Source organism: Erinaceus europaeus, chromosome 10 (assembly GCF_950295315.1).
Source record: "Erinaceus europaeus chromosome 10, mEriEur2.1, whole genome shotgun sequence".
NCBI classification, from domain to species: Eukaryota; Metazoa; Chordata; class Mammalia; order Eulipotyphla; family Erinaceidae; genus Erinaceus; species Erinaceus europaeus.
The window spans coordinates 71,559,508-71,585,840 of record NC_080171.1 but is presented as its reverse complement, the minus strand read 5'-3'; the positions used below and the strand labels follow the sequence as shown (position 1 = coordinate 71,585,840).

The following is a 26,333-nucleotide window of genomic DNA, read 5'->3' as shown; positions in this document are numbered from 1 at the left end:
GCAGGCAGTTCAGACGAGTGTGTTGGTGCCCAGCGGTGGCACACCTGGTAGAGCACACATGCCACCATGTACAAAGTCCCACGTTCAAGACCCCCCCACACCTGCTGGGGGAAACTTCACAAGTGTGAAGCAGCTGCTGTAGGTGTCTTTCTCCCTCCCTCTCTGTTCCCCTTCCTACTCAATTTCTGTCACTACAAAAGTAATTAAATCTTAACAATAAATAGTAAGATTAGAACATGTCAAGTGGACTGGTGGTGAAAGGTCTTACTCCTTGTCCGACATTATAATCTTTACTGAGACTCTGCCTCCCGTGGCTTCCTGCTCAGATGGCCCCCAAGCTTCTTAGGAAGGGAAATACCTCTCCCATCTTTGGAAGAGAAGAGGAGAAACAGGACTGGATAAAAAAGAGCAACGTATTTATCTGTAAGTTTCCACTCCAGAGGAGGAATCATGCCAAAGAGCATTGGTGAGGTTAAGTAGAAGGGGTGTGGGAGGCAGAGAGCTTCTGAGTTCGGTTGTTGTATGGATCTCCACCAGCCAACAGTGGAGGCTGAGGCTGGAGATGCCTCATTGATACGAATGCAAAATAGAAGATGTACTATGGGATGACCACTAGCTTCACTGAATTGAGCAACTGGGCTCAAGAGAAAACACAACCTTTTGGAGAGTTACTTTTTTTTTTTTTTTATTTAAGAAAGGATTAATTAACAAAACCATAGGGTAGGAGGGGTACAACTCCACACAATTCCCACCGCCCAATCTCCATATCCCACCCCCTCCCCTGTTAGCTTTCCTATTCTCTATCCCTCTGGGAGCATGGACCCAGGGTCATTGAGGGTTGCAGAAGGTGGAAGGTCTGGCTTCTGTAATTGCTTCCCCGCTGAACATGGGCGTTGACTGGTCGGTCCATACTCCCAGTCTGCGAGAGTTACTTCTCAGACTTAATACTGACTATTAAGGAAGAGAAGCTTGCTGTGTACTGTGAAAGGTGGAGGGGCTTTTGAAGATACTGGTCAGGCTCTCTTGAGATGATGACGATGATTATGATGATTGCTATTATTAGTGATGGTCACCGGGGATTCACCACTGCTCCAGGCCAGTGTTTTCAGAGAGAAAGACAGAGATGGGACCGGACCATGGAACACCTGGCTGAGTGCACACATTTCCATGCGCAAGGAATCAGGTTTGAGCCAGCCCCCTGCTCTTCATCTGCAGAGGGAAGCTTCATTAGTGGTGAAGCAGGTCTGCAGCTCTCTTCTTTTTTCTCTACCTCTCTATCTCTCACTCCCCTTTCAATTTCTCTCTGTCTTACAAATATAAGTAGAAAGAAAATGGGGGAAATGGATGCTGGGAGCAGTGGATTTATAGTGCTGGCACCAAGCCCTAGTGATAACCCTGGTGGCAAAAACAAAAACAAAACAAAATGGGAGGATGCCACAGCACAGAAGCTTCCCTCATAGCAGTGGAGGCCAGATTCGAACCTGGCTTGTGCTCATGACAAGCAAGTGCAGTATCCACATGAACTGTCTTCCTGGCCTTCAAAATAATTACTTCAAGGTTTTTATCTATTTTTGATTGAGACAGAAATTGAGAGGTGAGTGGGGGTAATAGGGAGAGAGAAAGCTAGATACCTGCAGACCTGCTTCATTGAACCCTAGTCTCTCTTTTTGATAGTGTGTGCACTCAATGGGGAGTGTCACCACCCAGCCCCCTGAAATTATTTTTAAAATAATTGTTAATTATAGTTATATAATTGTTATAATTATTAATAATTTTAAATTATTTTAAAAAATAATTATTACTTTATTTTTTAAAACAAGTAATTATTTTTTTATTTCTTTATTGAGGAATTAATGCTTTACATTAGATAGTAAATACAAAGTTTGTACATGCATAACATTTCCCAGTTTTCCATATAACAATACAATCCCCACTTGGTCCTCTGTCATCCTTCTTGGACCTGTATTCTCCCCCCACCCACCCACCCCAGAGTCTTTTACTTTGGTGCAATACTCCAATTTAAGTTCAGTTTCTACTTGTGTTTTGTCTTCTAATCTTGTTTTTCATTTTCTGCCTGAGAGTGAGATATGAACCCATATTCATCCTTCTGTTTCTGACTGATTTCACCTAACACGATTTTTTCAAGGTCCATCCAAGATGGGCTGAAAATGGTTAAGCCACCGTTTTTAATAGCTGAGTAGTATTCTATTGTATATATAGACCACAACTTGCTCAGCTACTCATCTGTTGTAGGACACCTGGGTTGCTTCCAGGTTTTGGCTATTACAAATTGTGCTGCTAAGAGCATATGTGTACACAGTTCTTTTTGGATGGGTGTGTTGGGTTCCTTAGGAAGAGGAATTGCAGGATCATAGGGTTTCCATTTCTAGCCTTCTGAGAGTTCTCCAGACTGTTCTCCACAGAGGCTGGACCAATTTATATTCCCACCAGCAGTGAAGGAGGGTTCCTTAGACCCCACAAACTCTCCAGCATTTGCTGCTACTACCTTTTCTGTTTTATGACATTCTCACAGGAGTGAAGTGGTATCTCATTGTCTTTCTTTGCATGTCTCTGACAGAGACTAGCAGCATTTTTTCATGTGTTTCTTGGTCTTTTGGATCTCTTCTGTAGTGAATATTCTGTCCATGTCCTCTCCCCATTTTTGGATGGGGTTATTTGTTTTCTTGTTGTTGAGTTTGTCAAGCTCTTTATATATTTTGGTTATTAACCTCTTGTCTGATGTATGGCATGTAAAGATCTTCTCCCATTCTGTGAGGGGTCTCTTGGTTTGGGTAGTGGTTTCTTTTGCTGTGCAGAAGAAGCATTTTAATTTGGTGTAGTCCATAGGTTTATACTTGCCTTAGTCTTCTTTCTAATTGGATTCATTTCATTGAAGATGTCTTTAAAATTTATGCGGAAAAGAGTTCTGCCAATATTTTCCTCTAAGTATCTGATAGTTTCTGGTCTAACATCCAAGTCCTTGATCTAGTTGGAATTTACTTTTGTATTTGGTGAAATATAGTGATTCGGTTTCATTCTTCTGCATGTTTCAACCCATTTTTTTCAACACCATTTGTTGAGGAGACTGACTCTTCTTTCCCCCTTTTAGTAGTCTGGGCACCTTTGTCAAAGATTAGATGTCCATAGGTCTGGACGTCTGGCTTCTGTAATTGCTTCCCCGCTGAACATTGACGTCGACAGGTTGATCCATACTCTGGCTCAGGGGGAAAAAAACTAGTATAGCCACAGACCCTTTGGAATATAACTGAAGTATGCCTACTAGCTATCTACAAAATGGAGACCCCCCAACTCTTCATCTGCAGTAATTCCAGCCTTTAGGTTCATGATTAATCAACAATTTGTTTTGTTAACTCTCTTTGTATGTTAATTCTCTTTTCAGCCACTAGGTTCCAGATGCTAGCATGATGCCAACCAGACTTCCCTGGGCAGATGACCCCACCAATGTGTCTTGGAATTATGATTCCCCAGAACCCCACCCCACTAGGGAAAGAGAAGAGATAGGCTGGGAGTATGGATCGACCTGTCAACGCCCATATTCAGCAGGGAAGCAATTATAGAAGGCAGACATTCCACCTTCTCAGTTCTATCTTTAATTTTGCAAAGGAGGAAACTGGAAGCCATGGAAGTAAACAAGTTGCCCTTCATGGTTGGTGGAGTGGCACTAGGTTCCAGATGCTAATATGATGCCAATTAGACTTCCCTGGGCAGACGACCCCACCAATGTGTCCTGGAGCCCTACTTCCCCAGAGCCCTGTCCCACTAGGGAAAGAGAGACACAGGCTGGGAGTATGGATTGACCTGTCAACGTCCATATTCAGCGGGGAAGCAATTACAGAAGCAAGACCTTCCACCTTCTGCACCCCATAATGACCTTGGGTCCATACTCCCAGAGGGATAAAGAATAGGAAAGCTATCAGGGGAGAGGATGGGATACAGAGTTCTGGTGGTGGGAATTGTGTGGAGTTGTACCCCTCTTATCCTATGGTTTTCGCCAGTGTTGCCTTTTTATAAATAAAAATTAAAACAAAAAAGCTTATTTATTTATTTTTTATTTTAATATATTTATTAAAAGGAAACATTGATAAAACTATAGGATAAGAAGGGTACAACTGCACACACTTCCCACCACCTGAATTCCGTATCCCCTCCCCTCCCCCCAATAGCTTTCATATTTTTTAACCCTCTGGGAGTATGGACCCAAGGTCATTGTGGGATGCAGAAGGTGGAAGGTCTGGCTTCTGTAATTGCTTCCCCACTGAACCTGGGCATTAACAGGTTGATCCATACTCCCGGCTTGCCTTTCTCTTTCCCTAGTGGGGTGGGGTCCTGGGGAATCGGAGCTCCAGGACACATTGGTGGGGTCGTCTGTCCAGGGAAATCTGGTTGGCAATATGGTAGCATCTGGAACCTGGTGGCTGAAAAGAGAGTTAACATACAAAGCCAAACAAGTTGTTGAACAATCATGAACCTAAAATCATGAACCTTTCTTCCTCTTGGACTTGGCTTCTATATCCCTTCACATACTCACTCACCACCACCCACCCCACTGTGTTTGGTTTGATTGCTTTTTTGTACCTCCTTGCTTTGTGGCATTATAAGTTGCTCCTGGTTTATTACCTGTTACAGATGCCCTGTTATCCTAAGATTATTTTAACCAGGACTGTAGGAGAGCAGACTTTAAAATATTCAATGGAAATGCATTGTTTCTTTCTTTTTTTTTTTTTTAAGGAGCATGTGGCCCAGAGGGAGGAGAGTTTCTGTAAAATACATTTTAATGATACCTGTAGGATGAAATCCATGGGAGAGCTGGTGCCATAAGAGACCCATGTGGTTTTATAGGATGTTTATGTTTAATTTGAAGTTTAAAAAGGCACGTACAGAAGATTGGTGATTGAACAGAGTTTCTTAAAGTAGCATCATCCAAACTTACCACAATGTCAGTTAGTTAACACAGTTTGTGACTAGATTGACTGAAATAATATGAATCCCTTTTAAACCAGGTGTGTTTGAATGGGGATTGCAATCCATTAATTCACGTATTTGTTGAACGCCCACTATATGAGTTCCTTTACACCCTGCTGATGCCTCCATGAACAAGACTGCCAAGATCTGTGCTCTTGTGGCATTTCTACCTTTGATTAAGGAGATAGCTATTCTCACAGCATGACAGATGGTAACATACACTATAGAGAAAAGGAAAACAGGACAGAGAAGATGAGGAATTCTGGAATGGGCAATGGGATTGTTCTTTAATATAAAGCAGTCGAGGAAAGCCTGTTGAAAGGTGATAATGTTTGAATAGAAAAATGGGAAGTAGCAAGGTATGGAGTGGGTCATGGAAATACAAATGACATACCTCCTGTGCAGTACACAGCAAGACATCTGGAAACTTAGTGTGTGTGCACACATCCTCCCACAATCCCTACAACCTAGCCAGGAAAAGTGTTAACACAATGAAATACCAACTTGTAGCAAACCATGGAAACAAACCTTAAAGTGAGAAAAAGCCATACTGGTGAGTTTATAGGGATATAGACATATTCACATATTTGTCTATGATGTCACTATGTATTTGAAGAACAAACATATAAGCTGTTCATGCTCTTTACTCCAGGAAACTTGCACCTGGTCAGTCATTTAGTCAGAGAGGGAAAAAAAAGGGAGAGGTGTGAAAAGTAGGAACTCCTATGCTCGGTATATTCCAGGACTAGCCACAGGGCCTGTGAGGCTGCAGTGAAGGATGCAGAGTAGCAGGTGGGGTAGAGAGGGAGGCAAACACTTGTTTCAGGGAGAGAGAGGTGCACTGGACATTCAGGCGACCGTGTAGTACCTGTGGGCGGAGCACTGCTATGAACCAAGGTTTTGTAGGTCATTCTTAGGACTTGGCCTTTTTCCTCCTTCTTTTTAGTTGTAACTTAAGCAAAAAAAAAAAAAAAAAAAAAAGGACAGAGGTTGACTTAAGTAGGATGATAGGCTAGCACTAATAGGTGCCATGTAAGGAGCCATTGTGCTCTTAGGTCTCCATCATTGCGAATGATCCTGGCAATGGGAAAATGGCTCAGTTGGTAGAGTACAGGACTTAAATATCCAAGCATCCTAGTTCAGTCCCTAGCAGTAGTGCTCTGGCCTGTACATCTCTCTCTCTCTCTCTTCCTCTTTCTGTCTCCTCTCTCTAGTATCATGTCATATAAATGAAAATAAATATTGGGCAAGAAAAGGATAATCTTACTATTGGAAAAGATAAGAGGACCAGGCAGTGGTGCACCTGGTAAAGTGCTCACATTACAGTGTTCAAGGACCCATGTTCAAGCTCCTGGTCTCCACCTGCAGGGGGAAAGCTTCACTCACTAGTGGTGAAGCAGGGCTGCAGGTCTCTCTCTACCTCTTCTTTCCCTCTCAGTTTCTCTCTTGTCTTCTATCCAATAATAAATATAAATATATATATATATATATATATATATATATATAAACTTTAAAAATTGGAAACAGTATTACTGAGAAGGGGGAGTTGGGCTGTATGTAGTGCAGTGGGTTAAGCACACGTGGTGCAGAGAGCAAGGACCAGCATAAGGATCCGGTTCAAGCCCCCGGCTCCCTACCTGCAGGGGAGTCACTTCACAGGCGGTGAAGCAGGTCTACAGGTATCTGTCTTTCTCTCCCCCCCCCCCCCGTCTTCCCCTCCTCTCTCCATTTCTCTCTGTCCTATTCAACAACGACGACAACAATAATAACTACAACAATAAAGCAAGGGCAACAAAAGGGAATAAATAAATAAGTAAATATTAAAAAAAAAAAAAAAGAAGATAGTGTTGGAGTTGGTAACTAGAGAGGGCTCACATCTCTAGGCTGCACATGAACCAGGTGCTGAAGGAACTACAGATACAATCCCTGAGTAATTGGCAGTGATCACTGAGCAAATCTTGGTGGGTGGGCAAGGTTCCAGAGAAGACCAGAGCTATGCACATGTTTTTCTATATTACCTTTGAAAAGAGTTGAACTCCTAAATCCATGTAAGACTGCTGCCTTGCATACAGTCTGAATTATCATCATAAAACTATTAGTGAACACCAAGATAAATTTCATTGATTCTTAGGAAACAGTATCCATTTAATAGTTGTGTAGTGACTAATCCACTGCATTTCCTTCTTTGAGATGGGTTTTAGATTGCTGGAGGAAGAGAATGCAATAGTTGAAGAAACACACTTGCATGACAGAAGTTGGACAATGACAAAGTAATTCAATAAGCTCATAGTTGATTCTTTGCATGAGTCACAGCACAGGTAATATGTAAGCGATAGCTTGGTGGGAAGTTTCTGTTGGGTTGTCAGAAACAACATGGCATGTTTTTCTATGCAAAAAAAAATGTGTCATGACATTTCCGACAACTTAATAATAATAGGCCTTAAGCTTTTTTGCTTGGCCCCTATGAGAAGATCAAAGATCTGAATGGCAGGGGAGATAGCATAGTAGTTATGCAAAAAACTTCCATGCCTGAGGGCTCTGGTGTCCCAGGTTCAATCCCCAGCACCACCATCCAGCACCAGAGCTAAGCGGTGCTTTGGTAAACAACAACGATAATAAAATTTAAAGATATCTAAGACTTGGATAAAAATCATTAGGTGTGGCCAACACTACAAATTTCATGTATTCACATCATGATATAAATATGTGGTGACTATGAAAAAGGTAAAAAAAAAAAATTGGGGGGGAGTCGGGTGGTGGCGCGGCGGGTTAAGCACACGTGGTGTTAAAGTGCAGGGACTGGCATAAGGATCCTGGTTTGAGCCCCGGGCTCCCTACCTGCAGCGGAGTCACTTCACAGGTGGTGAGTCTGCATGTGTCTATCTTTCTCTCCCCCTCTCTGTCTTCCCCTCCTCTCTCCGTTTCTCTCTGTCCTATCTAACAATGACGACATCAGCAACAACAACATTAATAACTACAACAACAGTAGAAAACAACAAGGGCAACAAAAGGGAAAATAAATAAATATATAAAAAATTGGATAAATTCAATACAAATACTGAGCATTAAAAAGGAAACTTTAAAAAAGGTTTAAAGGTTTTAAAAAGGTTTTCTTTAAAACTCAAATGGCATTTTTATTTTCCTCCTTTTTTTTTTTTGTTGTTGTTTTGCATTCCTGAGTTTCTCCAGTTAAAATTAAAAGCAGCAGTACTTATGTGGTAACAACAGTTTCACATGGAATTCATGTTTGGTGGCAGAATCCCAGGCCCACTGATGCACGGTTGATAGGAGAGTGGAATATAATATGGAATGTGCTAGAGTGAAAGATGAGGTGTTAATTCTGGCCTTGCCGCACACTCCAATTATGATATTGGGTGAGCAGTTTACATTGCCTTTTAGTCTGAATTTCTTATCTCAGAGCTGGGGCTGCAAGGAGGAAGCTAATCTAATCACCTCTCCTCATTCTTGCTCCCATGGTCTATCAGGCAGTTAAAAGTTCATTTTAACCCTTTCCAGTGAGTTTGGCTACATTTCTAGACCATATAAAGTCCTCCAGACTTTTCTTGATTAAACAGATCTTTTGCAGCCTTCATTTCTCTTTCCTAAAAGAAACCGGGGTGGCAAAATAGCTCACTTGAACAGTGCTCTGATTTGGAATGTGCGCGACCCCCCCATTGAAAGAAGTGTCAGTGCTATGGCCTCTTTCACTCTCTCCCTCTACCTCTTTCCCTTTCTGTCTTAAAAAGAAATTGTATGTTTATTTATTTATTACTGAGAGGGATAGAGTATCACTCTGGCATATCCGATGCTGGGATTTTTCCTTTTAACCTGCAAGTTCCTTCAGCTCTCCTCCTTCAAGGTCCTCTTAAACATTCCTTCCTTTCTCCCTTTTAACCCAAGCTCCTTTTTTTTTTTTTAAATAAAGACTTTAAAAAAATATTTATTTATTTATTTATTCCCTTTTGTTGCCCTTGTTTTATTGTTGTAGTTATTGTTGTTGGTGTTGTCTTCATTGTTGGATAGGACAGAAATGGAGAGAGGAGGGGAGATAGAGAGGGGGAGAGAAAGTCAGACACCTGCAAACCTGCTTCACCGCTTGTGAAGCGACTCCCCTGCAGGTGGTGAGCCGGGGACTCGAACCGGGGGCTCGAACCAGAATCCTTATGCTGGTCCTTGTGCTTTGCGCCACATGTGCTTAATCTGCTGTGCTACCGCCCGACTCCCCCCAAGCTCCCTTTGACATTAGGGAAACCAACAGCTTTTCTTCCTGCGTACTTACAGCCACTCACATCCCTTGGGATTTCTGGATGAGTGTGGAGTCTCTGCTCTGATAGTCCTGAGTGTTCTTTCTGGCTTGTGACAAGGACAACAGGCCTTTAGCATCTCCCTTTCTGTCAGCTTCCCTCTCCCCTGTCCTTTGTCTGTAGGGCTGTTGCCTCTTATCACATTTTCCCCCAAAGCACCATTTTGATTTAGTTGTGATCATGGAGAACACTTAATTCAAAACTTATTTTTTATTTAACCTAATTTATGTTTTCTTTTTGATACTTCATTTATACTTTATTTATTAGATAGAGACAAAGAGAAACTGAGATGTAAGGGAGAGATGGAGCGATAGAGAGAGGTGAAGACAGATACCTGCAGCACTGTTTCACCACTCATGAAGCTTCCCCCTGCAGTTGGGGAGTGGGAGATTGAACCCAGGCCCTTGGTGAAATGTGCATTTAACAATTTGTATTTCTGCATGACTTCTGAAGGGTCTAAAAGTAGTTTAGATGCTGTAAGTTACTGTGGAATAGCTTACTTTTCTCCTATTGCTATCTGTCAAATATGTTCTAGTTTTTAATTTTGCTCTTAATGAAGATAAATGATACAACTTCATATAATCTAGCCTACTGCTTTTATATTTTAAAAATTGTTTTATTACTATTATTTTTTTGTCACCACGATTACTGCTGGGACTTGGTGCCGATAAAATGACTTTTTCTGGTCCCAGTGATCTTTTCTTTTTAAAGTATTTTATTTATTTAAGGAGAGAGAGAGAGAGAGGTTGGAGGGAGGGAGAGAGAGAGAGCCTGAGAGAATAATCAGAGCACTGCTCAAATCTGGCTTATGGTGGTGCTGGGGATTGAACCTGGGACCTTAGAGCCTTAGGCATGAAAGTCTTTTGCAGAACCATTATGCTGTCTCCCCAACACTTTTTCTCCCTCTCTATAACAGAGGGTGAGAGACAGAAGAGAGACACCTGTAGACCTGCTCTACCACTTGTGAAGTTTCCCCTCTGCAGGTGGGGACTGGAGACTTGAACCTGGGTCTTCATGCATGATAATGTGTGTGCTGTGCTGGGTGAGCCCTAACCAGCTCCATCTAATTTTTTTTTTCTTTTTTCCCCCCCCAGGGTTATTGCTGGGCTCGATGCCTGCACCATGAATCCACCGCTCCTGGAGGCCATTTTTTTCCCCTTTTGTTGCCCTTGTTGTAGCTTCGTTGTGGTTATTATTATTGCCCTTGTTGATGCAATTCGTTGTTGGATAGGACAGAGAGAAATGGAGAGAGGAGGGGAAGACAGAGAGGAGGAGAGAAAGATAGACACCTGCAGACCTGCTTCACCGCCTGTGAAGCGACTCCCCTGCAGGTGGGGAGCCGGGGGCTCGAACCGGGATCCTTACGCCGGTTCCTGCGCTTTGCGCCACATGCGCTTAACCCACTGCGCCACCGCCCGACCCCCCATCTAATATTTTTGATTAAGGAGGGAGAAGCAGAGCATCACTCTGGCATGTGTGGTGCTGGGAATGAGAGTCAGGACCTCATGCTCCCAGGTCAGGTGCTCATGCTGCTGCCCCGCCTCCCAGGCTGTGCTTCGTTTGTGTGATTTCTAAAGGTGCCATTCTCTGAGTTGAGAGTCTTTCAGGCGTACGCTGCTATGGTTCCGGTGCTGTTTGAGGTACCTTTAATTGGACAGAAAAAAGAAAGATTGCTTTGGCACATTAGTGCTGTCCTTAAAACTAAGGCATTTGGGAGGATTGACAGATAGCTCACCTGGTGAGCTGCTTGCTTTGTCAAGCAGGCAACCCAGGCTCCAGCCCTGGCACGCACTAGAGAGCCACAGTCCTATGGGAAGCTCTGGTGCTGTGGTGTGGCTCTCCTATTTATATCCAACAAAATTTTAACTCTCTTTTTCTACGGCTTCCCTCAATACTGAAATCCTTGTGGTGAGAGACTATCTTCCAACTAAGACATCACAGGTCGCAGAATTTTCAACCTGCACTTCCCTCAGTTTTCCCGTGGGTTCCTTCTACCACATGTTCTCCAGTGGCAGCATTTTCCACCCCTGCTTTCAGAAACTTCCTCTTCTGGTGCCCTTAATTTTATGTGACAACATTGAATTTTATCTGACACACTGTGAGCAAAGTTGAGAGACTCTCAAAGCTAATGACTAAACCAGGAGCCCCAGATTGTTGACCTGACTCCTGCATGTGCTTGTTCTGTCTCTGTCTGATCTGATCTCTATCTCTTTTTCTCTCGCATTTATGTATTTATTTGCTTCCAGGTTATCACTGGGACTCGGTATCTGCACTATGAATCCACTGCTCCTGTCAACTTTTTTTTTTCTTTTCATTTTATTGGATAGGACAGAGAAATTGAGAGGGGTGGGGAAAAGGGAGAGAGAAAGAAAGACACCTGCAGACCTGCTTCACTGCTTGTGAAGTGATCTCCCCCCAAAGATGGGGAGCCAGGGGCTCTAACAGGATTCTTGAATAGGTCCTTATACTTTGTACTGTGTGTGCTTAACCCAATGTGCCACAACTCAGCCCCCTCTCATTTATTTATTTATAGGATAGAGACAAATTGAGAGTGAGTGGGAGTTAGGGGGAAAGAGAGAGGTAGAGAGACAGACACACATCTGCAGACCTGCTTCATCGCTTGAGAATCTACACACACACACACACACACACACACACACACACACACACACACACACACACACACACACGCAGGTAGGGCCCAGGGGCTTGAACTTAGATCCTTGCATATAGTAAGGGGTGCACTCAGTCAGCTATGCCACCACCTGGCCCCTTCTGCATGCCTGGGTTTACATACTCTGTTTCTGGTTAGCCCAGGAGGCAGGAAGTGAGCTGACGGGGAGAGTCCCCTTGGTTTATCTGAAAACCAGTTCTTTGACTTGCCACGTGGGACCAGTCCTTTCTTCCTGGCTTGTCCTTGGAAGCCACCTCGACTCCTCCTGTCTAGGAAATTTTCCTAGACCAGCACACTCCCAATAAGTAGAGCAATACATGAAGCTACTGTGCAGCCTTGGGCCAAGGTCCTTTGGTGAGCATATTTGCATCAAATGTATGATTTCTTCCATTAGTGAAACACCTGGGGACTGAGCTTTCTGTCAGATTTGTCCCTCTTAGAGCTTCATAGGTATGGATCAGATTATTTATAAACAGGATTAAGACCTTTGGGCTATGTTTTTTTTTTTTTAATTTTTTAACTTTTTAAAATTTTATTTATTTTATTGGATAGAGACAGAAATTGAGAGTAGGGGAGACAGAAAGGGAGGGAGACACCTACAGCTGTGTGTCACTGCTTGTGAAGATTTCCCTCTGTGAGGATGAGGGCCTTGAACCCGAATTCTTACACACTGTAATGTGTGTGCTCAACCAGGCATGATGCCACCACCCAGCCACTGGTTTGTTGATTTTTACAGGAGCACTGCTCAGCTCTAGCTGATGGTGGTGCTGGGGGTAGAACCTGGGACATTTGGTGCTTCAGGCATAAGTGTCTCTTTGCATCATTATAATGTATCTCCCTAGTCCAGAGGATGAAAGCTGTTAAAGAAGATTTTCAGTCTTCAAGTTTTATACATATTTTAGCCCTGGAAAATGCTAAGTGCTTCCAGTGCAGTATGAGAAACTGAGATGGAAGTAAAGTGGCTTTTTTTGGGGGGGAGTCTCCAGGATTATTGCTGGGGCTCGTTGCCTGCGCCATGAATCCACTGCTCCTGGAGGCTATTTTTTTCCCCTTTGTTGTCCTTGTTGTGGTTATTATTGTTGTTGTTACAGATGCCATCGTGGTCGGATAGGACAAAGAGAAGTGGAGAGAGGAGGGGAAGACAGAGGGAGAGAAAGACAGACACCTGCAGACCTGCTTCACCACCTGTGAAGCAACTCCCTGCAGGTGAGGGGCTGGGGGCTCGAACTGGGATCCTTATGCCGGTCCTTGCGCTTTGCACCATGTGCGCTCAACCCACTGCGCTACCTCCCGACCCCATCAAGTGGCTTTTGTTTGTATAGTCAGCATGAGCAGAAAGCACAATTGCTCCATTGCTTCAAGGTCACAGGGGTGTCTGGTGTAAGGATAGGGGGCACCTCCTGGAAGAATTGCATGTGAGAGTCTCTGGAGAAGTGCTTCTTTGCCATGACATGTGGGAGTCTATAACCAGGACTCTGGGGTGGCAGCTCCAATGAGGTCACTCACCTCTGCTCCTTTAGCAACCACGTTGTTGGCATGTTGTCAGGCTATGAGCTGACTTCAGGCAAATATTTGACTAGTGAGAAGTAGTAGGTGTGCACAGTCCAAATTGCTCCTCCTCTGTGAAGTATTTCCTTATGGTGTTCTTAAGTCCCCGACCCCGGGGCCTTGGGATATCAAGGGAATGGTGCTGGCCACAACAGTCATAAGACCTGAGTTTCAGTTCCTGTTTGTTTGGCTCCATGTCTGCTAGCGGAGAGCCTTCAGGCTCACACGTCAGCTGACGGGCCAGTGGTGTTTTACCTATAAAATTCAGAGGGCTTGGAGGAAGTGCTTGATCAGCTCATTTCCAGGGAGCCTTTTAGCTGGAAGCCTCTGATTAGTACATCTAAATGCTGCTTTACCTCCTGTTACTTGCCCAGTCAACCAGACATGAAAAATAAAGAAAATTCTCTCATAGAAAGAAAATACTCTGTGTTCTCATATCACAGATGAAATAATTGTTCATATTTTTGGAATATATCTTTTTTAATTACTACCAGGATTTTGATGTCTTCATGATGAAGCTACCACTCCTAGTGGCCTTTCTCTTTTTCACTTTCGCTTTTTCTCTCCCTGTTTCTCCCCCACCCCCTCTGGTTCTTTCTCTCTCCCCCCCCCCCCCTTGGTTGTTGCCTCCAGAGTTATTGCTGGGGCTTGGTGCCTGCACTACAAATCCTCTGCTCTTGGAGGCCATCTTTTCTTGTTTTGTTTTGTTTTATTTTGTTGTTGTTGCCCTGTTGTCCTTGTTGTTGTTATTTCTGTTGTTGTTGTTGTTGGATAGGACAGAGAGAAATTGAGAGAGAAGGGGAAGCCAGAGAGGGGTCACCACTTGTGAATTGACTCCCCCCACCCCCACAGGTGGGGAACCAGGGGCTTGAACCAGGATCCTTATGTTGGTCCTTGCGCTTTGTGCTGTGTGCACTTATCCTGCTGCTATACCACCTGGCCCCCCCTTTCTTTCTCCCTCCCTCCCTCTTTTTCTCTCTTTCTCTTTCTCCCTCTCTCTCTCTCTCTCTCTCTTACCAGAGCTGGGACTTCAGAGCCTCAGTCATGAGAGTCTCTTTGCATAAGCATTAGGCTCTCTCCCTTGCTCTTTCCTCCTTTCTTCCCTCTTTCCTTTCTCTCTCTTTTGTTCACAGAGATAGAAATTGAAAAGGAAGGAGAAGATAGAGAGGGAGACAAAATGAGAGACAGCTGTAGCTCTGCTTCAAGGCTTAAGCTTCCCACCTGAGGTGGGGACTGGGACCTTGAGCCCAGGTCCTTGAACATAGTAACATGTGCTGTACCTGGTGTACCACTGCCTGACCCCACAATGTCTCTCTGGTTTTTTCCCCCTAAGAATGTGTAAACATGGTGCGTGCATGTATTTCTTAAATTGGAATCATACTGTATCTACATTTTTGTAAAACAGGTTTTGATTCACTTAATGTTTCTTGCATTATCTCCTCTGTATGAGTAGTGTTTAGAGCTTTTTCTGAAAAACCAGATCATTTCTTTTGGCCATTTCCCTTCTCTCTCTCTCTCTCTCTCTCTCTCTCTCTCTCTCTCTCCCCCCCTCCCTCTCTCTCTCCCTTCCCCCCACCCCCTATTCCTGTGCTTTCCTTCTTGGAGACAACATTATGGCCACTTGCCAAGATAAATACTGGACTTGTGAAGGCCCTGTAAGGAGATGTAGTTCCTGCCACTCCAAAGAGCATATAGTCAGGAACATTTCAGAGCCTTTGTGCTTCCTTGCTTCCCAGTGGTATGAGCCAGCTTGAGGATGGTGGGTGAGTCCTAAAGTACCGCCTATGCACATTACCTATCAGTATCTCAGCTGTCCTCCAAAAGTTCCCTGATTTGTTTGGCCACTGTCGGCTGAGATAGGACTGGCACTGGGCAGAGTGACACAGAGGGTGACTTGGTCACCAGTGAGCCTTTCTGTGCCTTCTCTACCCCTGGTCCTGCCCTTTGGCATGCCTCATCCCTGCTCTCAGTTTCCTCGCCCCTTACTGGGCCTGTAGCATTCTCTTCATGCTATAGATAAGGGCTTATCACACAGTAACTGAAGGCTTTTTTTTTTTTTTTTAATGGCAGTTGTTGGGAATGGGGTGGGGCAGGGTAGAGCATAAAGAATAAGAAATGCTCGGCTCTATTTTTTCTTCTTCTTCAGATCTTTATTATTATTTTTTCTTTTTCTTTCTTTCTTTTTTTCTTTCAGGGTTATCGCTGGGGCTTGGTGCCTTCACTATGAATCCATTGCTCCTGGAGGCCATTTTTCTCATTTTGTTGCCCTTGTTGTTGCGCTTGTTGTAGTTGTTATTGTTACTGTTGCCATAGCTGTTGTCGTTGAACAGGAGAGAGAGAGAAATCAAAGAGAGAAGGGGAAGACAGAGAGGAGGAGAGAAAGACAGACACCTGCAGACCTGCTTCACCGCTTGCGAAGCAACCCCCCTGCAGGTGGGGATCTGGGGACTTGACATGGGATCCTTACACTGGCCTTGCACTTTGCACCATGTGTGCTTAAACCGCTGTGCTACCGCCCAGTTCCCTTCTTTATTATTTTTTGATGAGAGAAAGAGAGAGAGAGAGAGAGAGGAAGAGAGGCCAACCAGAGCATTGCTCAGCTCTGGCTATTGGTGGTGCTGGGGATTGAACCTGGAATCTCAGAGCATCAGACATGAAAGTCTTTGCATCACCATTATGTTGTCCCACCAGCCTATGTCTCTACTTTCTACATCAACACCTTTCAGAGTTGGAAGGTAATCTGAGCTCAGTTAGAAAAACGTAAAGTGGAGCTATCATATCACTGGATGTTTAAAAATCTCTTCCTTTCTGTTCTTTGCTGTTGTTCCTTTGTATGGTGGTAGTTACTACAATATTCAGTATATTGACTTGTCTTGAACTGAACACCAGACAACCTCTAGCAGGAATTCCTTGATACAAACTCATCAGCAGTTGCACTTTAAGGTCCTTCTCATTCCAGAGTTCTGTGTTTTCTAGCATTGTTCCTATGCAGAATGCATTCTAAATTCCAGGCTGCTGGGTTTGGGATCTTCTTTGAGAGCTGTGAATCACCTTTTGAGGAAAGTGTCCTTAGTGATGCTGGTAGGTGGATGTGATTTGCTCCAAGTGTAGAGAGCGGTAAGAAAGCCATTGAGTGGACCCTGACTTGGTGTCAGGTGCTGTGAGAGCCTCCTCACCTTTCCTCCTCTTCCTCCTCCTCCTCCTCCTCTCAGTGACTCCCTGAGGTGGGCATTATCATCTCCATTTTACAGATGAGGAAGCTGAGGCCTTGTAGAACTAAGACGTGACTGCAGGCTCACAACTCCAAACCTGGTGACTTTTCTTCTTTGGCAGCTGATGCCTCTCAGCCCTGTGCCTGACGAGCCTTTCCTTATCCTGCTTCGCCCCCAAAGGCCTTTCCATAAGAGAGGTGACAGTCAATTTTTTTTTTAATATTTATTTTATTTATTTATTCCCTTTTGTTGCCCTTGTTGTTTTATTGTTGTAGTTATTATTGTTGTTGTCGTTGTTGGATAGGACAGAGAGAAATGGAGAGAGGAGGGGAAGACAGAGAGGAGGAGAGAAAGATAGACACCTGCAGACCTGCTTCACCGCCTGTGAAGCGACTCCCCTGCAGGTGGGGAGCCGGGGTTCGAACCGGGATCCTTATGTCGGTCCTTGTGCTTTGCGCCACCTGCGCTTAACCCGCTGCGCTACAGCCCGACTCCCCAATTTTTTTTTTAAAGCTGTTTATTTCCTTTGGGAGACCTGAAACATGCAACCCCTAAATTAATGTCTCATGTCTCAGTGGTTCTTTACTCTTCTCTGGGGGATATGTGGGCTGGGGAGTGGGGGACAGTTGGCATGTTTTAGGGTAAAAAGAATAGCCCTTGGGGCACTAAGCAGTGGCACACTGGGTAGGATCCACATATTACCGTGTGCAAGTCCCCAGTCCCTACCTGTATGTGTGTGGGTGTGGGTGTGTGTGGGGGTGGTCACAAGTGATGAAGCAGGCTTACAGGTATCTCTCTCTTCCTACCCCCCTCTAATTGTCCCTTCCCCCTTAGTTACTCTGCCTTTTCTAACAAAATGGACTTAAAAAAGGAAAAAAAAACAATTAAAATGATAAAAGAGTGGGTGGAGAGATAGCATAGTGGTTATGCAAAGAGTTGCTCATGCCTGAGGCTCCAAAATCCCAGGTTCAATCCCCCACACCACTATTAGCCAGAATTGAGCAGTGCCGTGGTTTAGAAAAAAATTAATCTCAGGGGGACCCTTTATATAAGTAGCCCTAAGTAGACATTTAAGTTGGGTAGATAGCATAATATTATGCAAAATACTTTTCTACTTGAGGCTCCCCGGTCCCAGTATACTCTTAAGAGATAAATAAAACCACTAAAATACATTTATAGAGTGCTGAATGGATATGATCAACAGTGGCATAGTAAATCACTTAAAAGATATTTAATGACAGTGTCCACATAAATCTGGGTGAGCTAGGGTATCCACTTTGTCTGTTCCTTCACTTACCAGACTTCAGGCTTTTTAAAAATTAAATTTGTTTACTTTGTATAGCAACAGAAATTGAGAGGGAAAGGGAAGACAGAGGAGATACCTGCAGCACTGCTTCACCGCTTATGAAGCTTCCCCCCTTCAAGTGGAGAGCGAGAGGACTTTAACCCAGGATTCTGTGTGTGGTAATATGTGCGCTCAGCCAAATGTGCCACTGCCCAGCCCCTAGGCTTTTGTTGAATTCCTGTGTGTACCCAGTTCCACACCAGACTCCTTTAAAGAGCTCAAAGCCTAATGGAAAGGCCCAGAAGCATCTTTTTAAATGGCTGGGTTTGAAATAAACTCTGAAGCGTAGGGTATATGTGTAAGGAACAGGATTTTTGTGGCATATGTGATGAATAATATTTCCAAAACCAGAAATATATCCTTGGCCAGTGTGTGACACAGAAAGCCACACACACTGTTGACATTGGTACATAGACTTGACCAACGTGTGCCAGATGAATGGAGATCAGTTCTCTGTCATGCTCTGCTGACCTGCGTTTTAAGATGGGTTTCTTTCTTTATTCTTTCCTTCTTTCTTTCTTTCTTTCTTCCTTTCTTTCTTTCTTTTTTCAATTTTTTTCTTTATTGAGGGATTAATGTTTTATATTTGACAGTAAATACAATAGTTTGTACATGCATAACATTTCTCAGTTTTCCACATAACAGTGCAACCCCCACTAGGTCCTCTGTCATCCTTTTTCAGGACCTGAACTCTCCCCACCCACCCCAGAGTCTTTTACTTTGGTGCAGTACACCATCTCCATCTCTTCTAAATGGGTTTCTTGTGACGAATGGGTTCCTCAGACGAATGGAGTTTGTGAGGCCGTCATGCTGTGACTGGATTTGTGTCTACTGTTGGGTATGAGCTGGCCCACTGGAGGGGATCTTAGGAGGGTGACATCTAAGGAGAAGAGCCATGATGCTCAAAGTTAGGAAACTCGGCTTTTTTCATGTGGATCAGAACAGAGCTTGTTCCTGGTGTCAGGGAGTGACTTCCTAAAGTGTGTGTGTGTGTGTGTGTGTGTGTGTGTGTGTGTGTGTGTTGGGAAGATTGTGTAGCAGGGGAGAGGGAGAAGAAGGAGAGGGAGAGAATGAGACCCCCTCTACTATGGAGAGGTCAGAAGCCTTCTTTGCAACAGCTGCTGAACTGTTCGCAGGGCCTTGCAACAAATGGGGGGGGGGGATTAGACAGGACATGTTACTCAGTAAACCTAGAAATTGTTCAAACTGGATCATGCTGAGCCTCTGTTTTGAGATGTGCATTTTCCAAGGGATGTGATGCTATAGAGGGGTTCATGTGTAGTTTGCCTGGAGCAAGAAGATTCTCTGGGATGCCATCAGTAAACAACTTGACCTGGTCTCCCAAGAAGTTCTGTTATTTCTTGACAAAAACAACACTGGCCACATAGCTCTTTTGATTCCTTTTTACATACAGAATAGAGAGTCCTCCTTTGATTCCTTGGACTCTTACATTGTCTAGTGTCATGTGCTAAACTGCTGGCTTGGGGTAGTTGGAGGTGACAAGATGAAATGCAGGGAAGATTTTATGCGCAGGTGGTGTCACAGGAGTTGTTGTGTTGTAGGTGTTTAGAGTGAATTCCTTCTCTTAAGGCCCTTGAGAGAACCCCCCTTGCCCTGTTTCTGGGCTTTTTTTTAATTTTAATTTTATTTATTTATTCCCTTTTGTTGCCCTTGTTGTCAATGTTGGATAGGACAGAGATAAATGGAGAGAGGAGGGGAAGACAGAGAAGGGGAGAGAAAGATAGACACCTATAGACCTGCTTCACTGCCTGTGAGGTGACTCCTCTGCAGGTGGGGAGCCGGGGGCTTGAACCGGAATCCTTTTGCCAGTCCTTGCACTTGCGCGCCACGCGCACTTAACCCACTGTGCTACCGCCCGACTCCCATGTCTGGGGCTTTATCTCTAGTTTCCTTGATATGGCTGTGACACTATCTCTCTCCTTTTTCTGGGAGACCCAGTGGTTTACTGGAACTCCTTTCTCTCAGAATCCAGTGTAGCTCAAGGGGCTCTTACTGGGAAGGGCCAGAGGCATCTGGTTCTGCTGTTCTGCGGAGGGTTCCCCAGTGGGCTCCAGCCAGCCAGCCAGCCTGCCTTTGCTATGTGTGTCCTCCTGGCTCCATACATTCCCTCCTTTGCCACACTGACCAGTCGGCATCAGCATAGTGTGTGTGGCATTTAAGATCTGTGGGAACATTGCAAAGTTGTGTTCTTCAAAGAATTGCGTATAGATTCTAAATGATGAGGCTGGGCTTGAACTAGCCCTGATGATCCTCTTACCTTGCACCTCTTCTCCTTGCTACTCAGCAGACTGCCTCAACTCTACCAGGAGGCAGAACCTCTCCATTTTTATCAAGACACGTTTCTGTCCACACCATCAGACTCTCCGGGGCCATTTTAGGTACTTGGCCTCAGAAGATGGCGGGCATAGCTTATCTCTTTCATGCACATTCTTCTGGTCTGTCCTATCTGCTTACTAGCACAGGGAAACTGCAGCTGTTTACTTTGGTTGCTTAATTACCATCTGTTGATTGCAGGGTAGGAGCCCCTTGCTCACTGGGCCAGTCATTACTGCCCAGGCCTTCTCTAGGGTGCTCTGCAACATGGCGGCCTTCTGCTTCATGCTGTCTCTCTGATGTTTATCATTGTTTGCTGTACTAACACTTCGTCTTTGAAATGTACCTCTGCATTAGCAGGCTTCTTTCATTACCTCACCCGACTCTGCTAGGGAAGTCCAGCAAGATGACTTATTTTGGGAGAGTGGGCAGGTAAAGTTTGGCATGTGATCTTGTTTTCCAACAAGTATTTCCTGATATATATATACCGGATGGTGGCACACCTGGTTGAGCACACATGTTAAAATGTGCAAGGACCCAGGTTCAAGTCACTGAAGCAGGGCTGCAGGTGTCTCTCTCTTTCTCTCTGCCTATCTTCTCCTTCCCTCTTGATTTCTGGCTGTCTCTATCCAATTAATAAATAAAGATAATAAAATATATTATTATTATTATTATTTTACCAGAGCACTGTTTAGCTGTAGCTTATAGTGGGATTGAACCTGAGACTTTGGAGCATCAGGCATGAGAGTCTGTTTGCATAAGCATTATACTACCTCCCCTCCCCACAACAAGTATTTCTTTAGGAGCAACATTGTTTCAGTCATTTAGGCATTTTTATGACATCCATGATTTTGAAGGTTTCTTGTCAAAGTTCAAAAAGCAGAGGAGTAGAAGACACATTCTGTCCAGGGTTTATAAGATAAATCATAATTTCTTGGTTAGTTGTCTCTACTTTAGGATTTAAGTTAGAATGTGTTCTATTACTTTAAGTATATTATTTATTTTTAATAGGAGAAATACAGAGAGGAAAATATACACAGAGAGATAGACCAGAACACTGCTCAGCTCTGGCTTATGGTGGTGCTGGAGATTCAACTTGGGACTTGATTTCTCAGGCATGAAAACTTTCTGCATAACCACTATTCTATCTCCCCAGATCCAGAATTCATTTTACCACCACCTAAAAATCGGTTCTTGGGTGCTCGGTTGGTAGTACACCTCGTAGAGCACACAAGAGTGCATGAAGACTGTAGTCAAGGCCCTGGTCCTCTCCTGCAGGGGGCAAGTTTCCTGAGTGTAGAGCAGTGCTATAGAGGGAGAGAGAGAAAGAAAGAGAAGAAAGAAGAATAAGAAATGAGTTGACTACCTTAGTTTTCTTCTTCTTTTTTAAAATTTTTATTTATGAAAAGGAAACACTGACAAAAACCGTAAGGTGAGTACAACTCCACACAATTCCCACCACCAGAACTGCATATCCCCTCCCCTCCCCTGATAGCTTTCCTATTATTCTTTATCCCTCTGGGAGCATGGGCCCAGGGCCATTATGGGGTGCAGATAGTGGAAGGTCTGGCTTCTGTAATTGCTTCCCCGCTGAACATGGACAGGTTGATCCATACTCCCAGCCTGTCTTTCTCTTTACCTAGTGCTACCTCTATTTTCTTAACATTGAGGCCCTCATTCATTCATCCATTTAGAGGAGAAATTCATATGACAAATTAATCAGTTTGAAGTGAAAAAAAGAGACAAATATCACTTTTGTAGCTTTAACAAATTTTATTCCTCCAAAATAAAATTTCATACCATTAAGCAATCCACTCCACGTAGCCCTAGGCAACCACTGATCTGCTCTTTGTTTCTAAGGATTTAACTATTCTGGATACTTAATATAAATGCAGTCATAGACTATTTGAATCTTTTTATATCTGACTTGTTTAGAGTTGGTATAGTTTGCATGAACCTTGAAAACATTATACTATCTATAAGGACTTCCTCCTTCATTTACGGCTGCAGGCCCACTATTTTTAGTAAAAAAAACATTTCTGTAATTATGTAAACTGCAATGTCCACCCACACATAGTACCACCATGCCCCCCCCAACCCTATTAGCCCTGACCTCTCACAGAGTGTTGGAGATTTTCACATATAAAAAAGACACAGAGCCTAAAAGAGCTTATTCAGTAAGTCTGCAACTTGTTACAGAGTATTTCAGAGGGAGGCAGAAGGTTATGGGCTATTCTCTGCAAGGATTCTAGGTCATTTTTTTTTTTTTTGTAATAGTAGATACTTGAGGATAAAAAAATGTTTGCTAAGTTATGTAATGAAAATAATGACTTAATGCAAATCATCTGATGATCCTTGCTTCACGAAATTTGTTCTTACATGTTTTGGCTTTTTTTTTTTTCCCTTCCAGTGCCAAGAGCATATGCAGGTTTTTGGTCTTATTGATTTAGTCTCCACTCAGATAGCAATCCACCAGTTTAAATGATTTCCATCATCCTTGTCAGTAGTGCAGCATAAAGAAAGGGAAAGAGCTTTAGAAGTGGATTGAACTGGGTTCAGATCCCATCTCTGACCCTATCAACCTACTTTCTCCTTGTCTGCATGATTCCCTCCTGGGTAGGATAGAATGATAATGTCTACTGTGGTATGTAGTTTGATAAATGACCTCCCCTGGTCCCTGGAACCTGTAAATGTTACTTGATTTAGAAAAAGGAGGGGGGAAACCTTTGCAGATGAAATTAAGGATTTGGGAAGAGATTTTTCTAGGGGCTAGGAGATGCTGCAGATGGTTGAGTGCACATGTTACCATACACTAGGACCCAGGCTCAAACCCCTGTCCCCACCTGCAGGGGGAAAGCTTTACAGGTGGTGAAAAGCAGTGCTGCAGGTGTTTCTCTGTCTCTTTCCCTATCACCCTGTTTTAAAGTTTTTATTTATTTATTTATGAAAAAATATAGGAGGAGAAGGAGGGAGAGAGAGAGAGGGAGAAAGGAAGAACCAGACACCACTCTGGTGCATGTGCTGTCGGGGATTGAACTCAGCACCTCACACTTGAGAGTCCAGTGCTTTTTCCACTGTGCTACCTCCCAGACCACTATCACTCCCTTCTATCTAGATTTGTGTCTGTCTCTATCCAGTAAATAAACAAACATTAAAAAAGAAAAGAAAAGCCTACATGGCAAGAGAAGAGATTTTCTTGGTGGGCCTTAAATGTAATCATGATATCTATAGAAAGTTGAAGATGAGGTGAAGATGGAGGGAGAGGTGGAATGGCAGCAGTTAGAAGCTGAGAGAGGCAACCCTTCCACCCTTGTCACTGGGATTTTAGCACTGCAGGCCAACTTTTTCCAGATAGACAGAGTAAAAGGCACCACAGCACCCAAGCTTCCACCCAAGCAGTGGGGGCCAGGCTTGAGCCTGGACTGTGCACATGACAAAGAGCAAGTACACTGTCTTGTTGACTTGATCTAACACCATTTTGATTTCAGTATAGTACTGATGGTTTGGAACTTCTGGTCTCCAGACCTGGGAATACACTTATTTCTCTAGTACTAAGCCACCAAGCTTCTCATCATTCATTACAAGCAGCCCCAGGAGCTCCAGTGGCGCAATCGGTTAGCACTTGGTACTTATACAGCAGCCCCAGGAAATGAGTGCACTTCTGTTTTGCTCTGAGGTAACTTGTAGCTGCTTGTCAAGCTGGTGTGTGAGAATTAGACTTTCCCCTTTTCTGTCCTTGGAGTGATGCTGGTGTTTGTCAGACTGAGCCTGGTGGCTGAGATCCAGAGTTGCCGAGCAAGGCACTTTTGATGTTGGGGGCCAGATGAATTATTCGTTGTGGGGCTGCCCTGTATTGTTGAGGTCTGTTTATCAGCATCACTTGTGAGCAAAAGCCACCTTCCTTGGAGCCCTTCTAGCCTGGAGTACAATTCCTAAGCTTATCCTAGCGCTATCCCTAAGTAGCTGTGTGGGCTTGAGCAGGTTGCACAACTCTTTTTTCATCACCTATGAGAAAGAATCATTTCTACATCACAGAATGGTTGTGAGGCTATTCAAACGAAGGCCTCATTGTAGTGTGTGGCATCTTAGTAAAGAGTTTAATGACCAAGCACCTTGGGAAAGTGGCTCAGCTGGTAGAGTGCATGCTTTACAAGTATGAGGCCCTGGATTCAATTCCTGACACTGTATCTGACTGACCAAGTGTGCTCTGATCTCTTTCATAAAATAAATAAATAAATCATAAAAAGAAAGAAACTAAGGGAGGGAGGGAGAGAAGGAGGGAGGGAGGAAGGAAAGAAGGAAGGAAAGAAGGAAGGAAGGAAGGAAGGAAGGAAGGAAGGAAGGAAGGAAAGGAGGAAGGAAAGAAAACTGAGTTCAGTGGCCTGGCAGTGGTATAGTGGGAGACCTCTGGGTTGGCAAGCATCAGGTTCCAAGTTTGATCCCCCCAGCACCACACACACCAGAGTGCTAGCCTGGCCATTCTCTGTCCTATGAAATAAATATATATCTTTAATAGATAAAAGAAATGTTTAATATAATTAATTTTTACCAGAGTGCTGCTCAGCTCTGGCTTATAGTGGTGTGGAGGATTGAACCTGGGACTTTGGAGCCAGCACTATGAATCCATTACTCATGGAGGCCCTTTTTCTTCTTCTTCTTCTTCTTCTTCTTATTATTATTATTATTATGATGATGATGATGATGATGATGTGCTTTCCCTTGCCCTAAAAGAAACATTTACAAATGAGTTTTCCAGATGCAAACTATCACTTTCCCATGTGCAGATTTTACCCTGGTTTGTCACACCATGTTCTGTAGCTTCCTTTGAGAAATGGTGGGCATCTACAACCTTTTGCAAAGAGCAGCTTTCCTGATAAAGCTCAGGGTCCTGGGTTAAGCATCCTTGCTTCACTGCCCTTCCCTTCCACCCCCAGCTCCATGAAACCATGTGGATGAATTGAGGGGCCCTGGCTTGATTCCTGTGTGGAGTACTGTCAGCTCTGTCATTCTGAACTCTTCCATTTGTGAGGAGAGAAGCCTCTCCCCTCTGGTACTCCAGAGCCACAGCTTTCTTTTCCGTGACTCCATTGTGGGATGCACTTCTAGATGCACCAGTGTCTCCTTGCCAATGCGCAGAATCTTGAGCAGTCTTTGGTGGGAGGTTAGAAAGTGTTCTGAATTGGATCCCATTAGCTGCTTTTTAAAAAAAAAAAAAAAATTATTTATTTATTCCCTTTTGTTTCCCTTGTTGCTTTATTGTTGTAGTTATTACTGTTGTTGTTATTGATGCCATCGTTGTTGGATAGGACAGAGAGAAATGGAGAGAGTAGGGGAAGACAGAGATGGGGAGAGACAGACACCTGCAGACCTGCTTCACCGCTTGTGAAGCGACTCCCCTGCAGATAGGGAGCTGGGGCCATTAGCTGCTTTTGTAAGAAGGACTGTGCTTTGGGCCATGGTCTCTACACAAGTGTTTGGAGACACAGCAGTGAATAAAACAAAGATTCCCTGTCCTTGCATCCTAGTGGAGAGCAGTAACAATAATACCTAAGTGACTGTGTAAATAGCATGGTTTATTAGATGTTGTCAAGAGCAATGAAAAAGCAAGACATTTCAGGGTGAGGGGGGCTGAGAGATTGGGAGATGGCACTCGGGACCAGGTATAGTCTTAAGTATTTGAGTGGTAATATATATATATTTTTAGTATTTTCAGAGGGATAAATGACTTAAACATGACATGAGCCTGTGTTTGCTCATAAACTTCTGCTTATGACTAACAGTTGGAAGACCAACTTTCCAAGTCATTCCAAAGTGTTAAACCCCTGCTGGTTTCCATTTGCACTGCCTGGGAGTGTCTTTGAAAGTTAAGCCAAGTGGCTTTGGTTTATCCCACCTGCCATGGGAATCCTGGTAAGACATGGTTTGGGACTAAT

At 43.8% G+C, this 26,333-nt stretch overlaps 1 protein-coding gene across 2 annotated transcripts in view; it reads left to right on the top strand.

The window, feature by feature from the left end:
• PIP5K1B (phosphatidylinositol-4-phosphate 5-kinase type 1 beta) overlaps positions 1 to 26,333 on the top strand; it is a 361,155-nt gene that overhangs the window by 32,538 nt on the left and 302,284 nt on the right. The window contains exon 2 of one of the 2 annotated variants that reach the window (XM_060199750.1): positions 16,761 to 16,918. The exons of the other annotated variant lie outside the window; for it this stretch is intronic. The gene's annotated coding sequence lies outside the window, so the exon portion shown is untranslated. The remainder of the gene's footprint in view (positions 1 to 16,760; positions 16,919 to 26,333) is intronic. 2 annotated transcript variants of the gene reach the window in all.